We start from the raw sequence: 9,091 nt of genomic DNA, 5'->3' as shown, positions 1-9,091 counted from the left end.
GGTCTACCTATAGTCCGAGGATCCTAAGCTAATCTACCGGGTTAGTCGTGTGCCCCTATATCTAGATAGAAGCTTATATATTATAGAACCGTAGCCGGCGCGTAAAGTGTATCAGATTGTACTTTTCTAGGGCAAACCGAGCCCCGTGCCTCCTAGCCTAGTCCTCGTAGATCTTATACTTCTCTTCTAGTAGCCTATAGTTCTCCTTAGTCGAGGAAGACTACGCTAGGATGTTCGTGTCGTCTACGAAGCCGCTCGTAGCGGTGTTCTAGGATTCTAGGGCTAGGAGTAGCGTAGCTATAAAGAAGAGGAATAGAATAGGTACTAGCGTTAAGCCTTACGGGATTCTAGTATAGACTACTTAAAATAGGCTTCTATACTAGCCGACTAGGATCGACGTACTACGGTTTTAGAGGTAGGACCGTACGAAGTTAATAAGCTACTTAGGGAGTCCTTTCGACCTTAGGATATAGAGTAGCCGCGGGTATAATATATAGTCGAAGGCTCCCGAGATGTCTAGGCTAAGTAAGGAAGCCACCTTGTCCCTATTCTTATACTAGATGGCCTTTACCTAAGAGGTGATAAGTTCTATCGCGGATAGCGTCGATCGCTATAGGCGCGTACCTATCTAGGTGTCCGGGAGTAGGGAGTATTTCTCTACCGCCTCGGAGAGTCTCGTTATAACTAGCTTCTTAAGTGCCTTCCTAAGAGTGTTAAGGAGCGTAATTAGGCGGTACGACTTCACCTACGTATAGTCTTCCTTTTACGGCTTACGTAGGGCTACTATCGTCGATTGTTTAAATACTATTAGGTAGTATCCGGTCTATAGGTAGGCGTTAAAGATCGCTACGACTACTAGGGCTAGTTAATCTCTATACTTCTTTAGTAGCTCGTTTAGGATCCTATCCGGCCCCGGGGCTTTCTTCGCCGGTAACTTCCTAAGTATAGCGGTAATATCTCCCTCGGACATATCCTATTAGACCGCGATACTAGGGGCTAGGGGAGTAGAGCTATTTATATTACTTAGATTAGCCTCGACTAGGAGCGGGAAGAACTTACTAGCTAGTAGACGCGCCTTAGCCTCGGGGTCGCTAACCGGGCTACTAGGCGATTATAGCGCTAGGATAGAGAAGGAGGGACCCTATATAGGGTCCTATCGGGCCCATTTCGCTAGCTTCTATATCCTCGCTAGCTTACCGGCGATTTCTTCTACTATAGCTCTCTAGCCGACTGCTTTCTCTCTCCGTATTATAGCTTTCTTCTATTAGTATACCTCCCTATATACGTTCTAGGCCTCCTCGCTATAGCTACTCGTCTATACCCGGCGGGCTCTCCTTACTTCTCTTACTATCGTAGTATACTTCGGCTTCTAGTATAGTTTAGACTATATTATTAGTTAGGTAAGCGGAACGTAAAGTAAGGTCGCTTTTCTTATCTCGTCTATTAACCCTTAGACTACCTCGTCTATCTCGTCTTTACTATTATATTACTACTACGCGATCTAGACTAGCCTCTCGGAGTCGTCGAGGTACGCCTAGATATTAGCCTAGTAGGCCTTTCCCTAGTTTAGCTTAGGGGTTCTTACTAGTATATATTATATCTATGTCGTAATAGAGGTCCTAACTAGTATATAGTCTAACGATGCCTCGAGTTTATGTTCGATCCTATAGTAGGTTACTATATAGTAGTAGCTATCTAAGATCTAGGAGAGGTCGATCGTGCCTTAGAGTCCCCCTCTCTTCTAGGTACCTAGGTCCTTCGGGGTATTAAGGGCAATTACGTTACTCGCTATTAAGTCGAGTACTCCGTCGGCTATAGGGTACGGCTATATAAGGCTTTCCTAGGAAGGGTAGTATATATTAAAGTCTCCTACTACGATGTAGTACCCTTGTCTCTTAAGCGTACTATCTAGGTGTCTATAGACCCTAAGGTCGCGGCTAGACCTCGAGGCTAGCGGTTGTATATATAGGTTGTGTATCTAGGTACTACCTACGTAGAGGGAGGTAATACCGCCCCCGCCTTCTTTGTCTATATAGTATACTACCTCCTAGTCGGATTCTTATATGTTCTTACTAATATAGAAGCACGTACGGGGTCTACCGTCGCTTCGTAGATATATTATATAGCCTAGTTACTTATAGGTCGTTAGTCTCTTATAGTACGGGTTAATCTATAGCTCCTAGATTACTAGGACGTAGTAGACGTACGGGTCCGCCTCGTATAGGAGATAGTTCTAGACTATATCCTTACTATAGTTAACATTATACTATATAATACTAAGCGTATTGAGGCTAGTTATCGTTATCGATAATTATTTCCTCTATAATATCCTATATCCTACTACCTAGCGCGTCCTAGTCTACGCCTATCGGCTATATACTAAAGGGGAGCCGGGCCTAGTTAGATTCCCTCGCTATAGCTAGTAGAGTACGTAGCCTCCCGTACGCCCTAGGTTACGTATCCTTTATATTATTCTCGGCCCTAGGGCGCTTATACCCGACCGCCGCTAGCTAGTTCCGGTATAGGCTAGCCTTACGGTCGCCGTAGAATCTTAGGGCGACGGTTCTGTTTATAATTGCCTTGTTTTTCGCTAGTTTCCGCTATAGGCATTCCGCGCTATACGATAGGTAGTACCCCGGACAGTTCGCGTACCGTCTCGTAGCCGATATATAGTCCCTAGATATATAGTCTCCTATATAGTTCGAGTAGGCCTACTTGTTTATATACGTGTAGGTTTAGTGTCTATACTATTAGTATTTAAAGCATTAGAGGACACGAAAGGATAAGGAGTACTTTTCTACTATCTTAAGGCTATATTACTAGATTAGGCCTTGTTCTATTACTAGATCCGCCGCTTTCGCGTCTTATAGCTATACTATTAGCGCCGAGGCCTTCTTACCTTCTAGCCATTTCCTATAGAGCTAAGTCGCCTTCTAGATTAGAGAGTTAAGAGTAACCGGGTTGTCCTCTTAGAGAGTACGTAGGTGACCTTAGTTAGTTAGGTCGAACTCCTTAGGTATATCGTAGACTAGGATCGTAAATTACTTTATTAAGACCTTCGCTAATACCGTAACCTTAGATACCTACTATAGCTATACCTCTAGGTGCCTTCTAGTAGTAGTAGAGCTAGTATAGATCTATAGAGTGCCGTTAGACTATTAGTTCACTACGACTACCCCTAGTTAATTAATTCGTTAGGCGAGCTCCTTATTTAATAGCTTCGTAACTTCGGCCTAGTCTTCCTTTACTATAATACGGATCGTAACTATATCGTACGTTAGGCGGGGGCCTAGTATCGATACCGCGACCAATGCCTAGCTATAGGGATATTGATTCTAAGTAGCCTTATTAATCGCCTAAGGCGTCGTCCTTATTTCTTATTACCCTCGGTAATACGATAGTATAAGCGCCGTACGTAGCTAAGTAATTATTACCTATAGAAACCGGTATAGGAGCTAATTGTTAGTTTCTATACTTTTTACGTCCTCTATAACTTACTACTAGTTATCTTAGGGGAGCTTCGCCTATAGAGCTATAGGCGCCGGTAGTACCGTAGCCTAGGCTACTATTACCTAGGAGTTACCTAATATAGCTAGGTAACTCCGCGGCGTTTAGAGCTAAAGAAATAGGGTAAAGGGAACTTTAAGCTATCTAAATTAAATAAGGTAGAACTGCCTTAATTCTAGGGGCAGTAGCCTACTTTATAGATCGTTAGAACAGCCTTAATAAGAGCTTTCGAATATGTCGTATAAGCCTACTATATAGGTAATAGTCGCTATAGGCGCGAAGCCGTAACCGATAAAGGCGAGTATAGTAGTACGACTATATATTACCGAACCGATAGAGTAATAGGAGATTATAGCTCTTATAAGTAAGGAGATCGTAGATAGGATTAGCTAGAAGGAGGTCGTAGGGGCAAAGGTAGAATCGACCGACGCCGTAAGACTCTTTACTACCTAAGAATCTAATAAACGTAAGCTCGAGACCTATAAGGAATAGACAAGAAAGGTTACGAAATTAGTAAAGGTCTCTTACTAATAATATATACTAATAGCCTACGGAGTACCTAGAACATTTAAGGTCGAAGATCTCCCTTAGCTCTAAATATAAAGCTAAGCTATATCCCTAGGACTACGACTTACGAAGGCGATATAGCTCTATAGGACCGTAGAACCTATAAAGACGTACTTATCCCTAATAGTCTAGGTAGAGACGGCGGAATAGGCGAACTAAGGCCTAGATAAGGGACTGTTCTAGAACTACGAGTAACTAGATATAGAGATCTATTAGAGTAGCTATAGAGTACTCTAATGCTTCTACTACTATTAATACGGACATATCGCCCCTAAGTACAGAGAAAAAAGGCTAAAGTACCTCTAATACGCCGGCCCTTACTTAGGGAAAGACTACCTAAGGGAGGAGACTCGATACGCGTACTATAGCCGAAAGTACCCGGTATACTCAAACTAATGCCCGGTAGGAATCGCGGTATAAGTACGAGCGAGATAGGTAAGGGTCGCTACGCCGGCTAGATATCTATAGTAATAACCTTAGAAGGGAGTAGGGTAATACGGATAAGGCGTAAGATAGGGCGTAAATATATTAATACCTTAGAATCGAATAATTTCTACGAAGAAGAGAAGATAATAAAGTCGCGAAGCCGCGATAAAGTAAACGTTAGGGTTAGGGTCTAGGGTCCGGGCGCGCTAGCGTACTAGGTTACGTGACACTAAGTATAGCCTTACGAGGTAAACCGTAATACCACCCCCCTCTTAAACCGCCGTACGCCCTCGTACGCGGAAATATATCGCCGTAGGGTATATCCGTAAGGAAGAACCGTACTATTAGGAAGCGCTAGCTTACGTCGGGCTAACCGTAGAGAGACTATATATCTTACCGTAGTAAGCCTTAAGTCGAGAGTCTATATTATACCGTAGTATACCTTAGATAAGCTAACTATATATTAAGCCTTAGCTTGCCTTAAGTTATATCTATATTACGCTAGCGTCGTAGGGTCGACTATTAGTAACGATGTCTAGGTCGTCTAATATCTAACCTTTAGGCTTCTAGGTTCTTAGTAACCGAGCAAGAAAGCTCCTCGGCTTTAGCGATCTAGAACTCGGTAGGGTTATACCGTAGCCTATATTCTACCTCTTCGTCCTTCTAGGTAAAGTTAATCGGTATCGTATAGCGGTAGCTAAGATATTCCTCCTTCCGCGTACGTATACCCTATTATAAGGTCTTATCCTCTCTACCTATACGGAGTCGAGTTTCCTTCTTAGACTAACGTCGGTTATACTTATTACGTAGTAGCTCTTAGTACTTCTAGCGCCGACGTTCTTCCTCTTACTAAGGAGCCTACTTAGTATCTCCGCGACCCTAAGTCTCGTTCTATATCTCTTACGCTATATTACGTAGTCGTTCTATACCTACGGTATCGTCGAAATCCGGATCCTACTAGGACTCGTCTTCTACCTCTTACTACGCTACGCTAAGTACGCCGTTCCGCTTTTATCGGGCTTCTCGGAGGAACGCCTTTATAAGAGTGTTTAGGTTAAGTCTTAGGATAAAGGATAATTTATCTAGTCCGATCGTCGTATTAGTACCTACGGCTATTCGAGTCTCGGTCGTACGCGGTCGTAGTAGCGATACGTAGTCTATAATCGTACGGCTCGGCGATCTAAGGGCGGTAGAACTTAATAATACGGACAAGGCGTAAGATAGGGCGTAAACGTATTAATATATTAGAATCGAATAAGTTCTACAAAGAAGAGAAGATAAGAAAGTCGCGAAGCCGCGATAAAGTAAACATCGAGGTTAGGGTCTAGGGTCCGGGCGCGCTAGCGTACTAGGTTACGTAGTACTAAGTATAGCCTTACGAGGTGAACCGTGATATAGGGCTCTATAGGGGGCTCGAAGTAAGTAATCGTAAGAGAACGGACGACCTAGTACCGATATACCCGCCGCCTAGGAGACCGAGAGACCTTAGCTAAGCGGTAAACGAGTAAGGTTAAATACGAATCGTTAGGTCGTTCTAATCTTAGCTATAGCTAAGTAGATTAGGAACCTAAGATATATAAGCCTAGGAAGAATAGATAAGTATAGAGATAGACCTTACTAATAATAATAAATAATATAATATAGTAACGTACTTTACTACCGAGCGGGCTATACTACCGAGCGGGCCACTTTTACTAAGAACTATACCACTTCTATAGATATAGCTATATAACTACTATTATAGCGTATATTGTCTTCAAACGAAGCCAAACTGACCTTAGCTATCTAGGCTACGAAACGCGACGCGACAATCACGAATCGACTTACTATAAAGGTATACGACGCGTCTTAAACTATACTAGGGTATCGATTGAATAGACGACCTCCTCGGAGTGACTACGAGCCTAATTCGAAGAAGCTTATAGAGCTAGAAGAGAGGGTGATACTTAAGTATATACTCGAGCTAGATCTTAGAGGTTTCCCGCTATTAAAGGCTAGTATACGAGTAATAGCCGATTTATTACTATAAGAGAAGAGTCTTAAGCCCGCTAGTCTTAATTAGATAGATAGGTTTAATAGGCGGCATCGTGAGCTAAAGGTTCGTATAATACGTAGATACGATCGTTAGCGAGCCCTAATAGAAGATCTAGACGTTATCGAGAAGTAGTTCTTACTTATACGTAATATAAAGGAGAAGTATAGTATCCTTAACTAGGACACCTACAACTTCGACGAGACAGGGTTTATAATAGGTGTTATTACGTCTTAGAGCGTCGTTACGGGTTAGGTAGGCGTAGTAGAAAGAGGAAGGTCGTTTAATAGGGCAATAGAGAGGGAGTAGAGAGATAGCGTATTAGATAGCTCTTATACGAAGCGAGATTAGTAAGCTACGTAAGTCTAACGAGGCCCTTATATAGCGGAAAGTACGAAAGCGTAAGTATATTCAGTCTAGAGGGTCTCTAACCTTTCGATAAGGCGTCGTAATTAATACCTCTAGAGGATACTAGGAGGTAGGAAGTGAGTAGAGAGTCGCTAGATAGTGTTCGGCTAGTACTAAGGCTACGACGCTATAAGCGATATAGCGAGTCGGGACATAACGTACGTACCTATTAAGTAGACTCGCTAGATAGCGAAGAATCTAAAGAGGAATTGTCCTCCTAGTAACGATTCTATAGGATATCGTCGTATTAAGATACCGTCGTAATTAAAGTAGAAGTAGTATAGTTCTTAGTAAAAGTAGCCCGCTCGGTAGTATAGCCCGCTCGGTAGTAAAGTACGTTATAAGAAATACCTTATATATAGTATAATATTCCGTACTATTATTATCCTCTACTATATCTATATCCTTCGCGTTGAACTATTCTACTTCCTTCGCCTAGTATATTCTACTAGTTATAGTCGTTCGTCCGGCTCTAGCGTAATCTATTTCTTAGGCGTAATCTACTTCCTATCGCTAATACTAGTACTAATACTAACACTACTATAGATCTATCTCTTTATTTCTACTACTAATACTACTACTACGATCTCTAGCGCTAAATATTCTACTTCGATTATTACTCTATAGATAGATAGAGGAGGTATAATTACGTTCGGCTCCGGCTTATATATATATCTATATATATATATATATAGATATAGCGGGTATAATATTTCGGTTAGAGTATATACCCCGGGTGTAATCTATCTCTATATATATTATTATAGCTATATTACTATAGCTATAACGTTTTAAAGGGGAGTAAAGCGGTAATAGTATAGTACGATAGTATATTAATAAGGTTAGAGCTAGCGCTATAGAATCGCCTATCTAATTAAATAATTATAAGTTCTTCTTCGACTAATAAGCGTCCTAGTACGATTTGGTAGCGAGGGCTTTTATCTAGCGACCTACCCCCCTAAGCACAGACCGCATACACATACGCTACGCGTATGCGTATACACGCGCAACAGGTGACAGAGTCTAATTGTTAATCTCGCTCCGGGGCGCTTAGAGGGTCTATTGTAGTCCTACGTTCTCGCTACGTCGTGGTCCTACGGTCGTACCTCCCTTCGGAACGACTAACGCTCGAACTACAGAATAACGACGACCCTCACCGCGCGCCCTGCGCTCAATCAGCTATGCAATTGGACGCGCTCGTAGATATGGACGACCAAGATTTGGCCAGGAAGCTCGTGCAATGACAAAGTTAGAAAGGCGCATCGCCACAGCTGCATTGCCTCGCAGGGATGCGGAGAGTGATACCACCAAGCACGCATGGCAATCCGGCAACATCGAGAGCGTCGTAAATGCAAACATGCATGTTCGTCCGTACGCTCAAACAATGCTCGCTCCACACGGTGTGGAGGAGGGTCGAAGTGCAGGAATGCTCTGCCAATTGGACGGTTGATCCAAGTCAGAACAGTGGCAAGTGTGCAAGCAATGTTGGAGAAATATGGAGCTTTGGAGCTCGCAATCCTGGGTGTTCAGAGGTGTGGTGGAGGTGGAGATAAGACTTTGATACTGGCGCATCGTGTTCCTGATAAAGCGCCAAAGGGCAGTCAATACTGCCGGTTCATCGATGTCTGGCAGCTCACTCAACTTTACTTGCAATGTGAAGGGGCATGCTCGTGTCGGCCTGCTCTGGTGGAAGCGTTGAAGAGGTACGTACATGTATTCTGGGCCTGCTGGTGACCCGCTGCATCCATAGCTAGCTGCAGCAGACAGCCGCTCGTACCCATCACCGTGCATGTACGGAGCGATGTTGCAGGGCACGCAGGGCTTCCCGCAGCCATGGCGACAAGGCGACAACGTTTCTGCACAGCGATCCGTCGTCCACCGTGGCAGGCGGGAAGAGCCAGTCAGTGGTTGCGGAGCAGCGCGCAGCTTATCACAGATGATGCGCGAGCTGCGTGTCATGTCCGCGCCAGCAGTCGTACATGTAGTTGCGGAGCCTGTCACCTGTATGCTTTATGCCGCGTGCTGTACGGGCGACGACAAGAGTCAGTGGAAACGCAATCCGATGCTACTGTACCGTTTGCGTGGACTGCCTTGCCAAGCTGCTCGGCAGGCGTGTCTGCTGGGAGGGGAGTAGAGGAGACAGAGACAGCT

The sequence above is a fragment of the Fulvia fulva genome, chromosome 1, assembly GCF_020509005.1.
Source record: "Fulvia fulva chromosome 1, complete sequence".
Taxonomy (NCBI): domain Eukaryota; kingdom Fungi; phylum Ascomycota; class Dothideomycetes; order Mycosphaerellales; family Mycosphaerellaceae; genus Fulvia; species Fulvia fulva.
Note: the sequence above shows the minus strand (reverse complement) of the source record.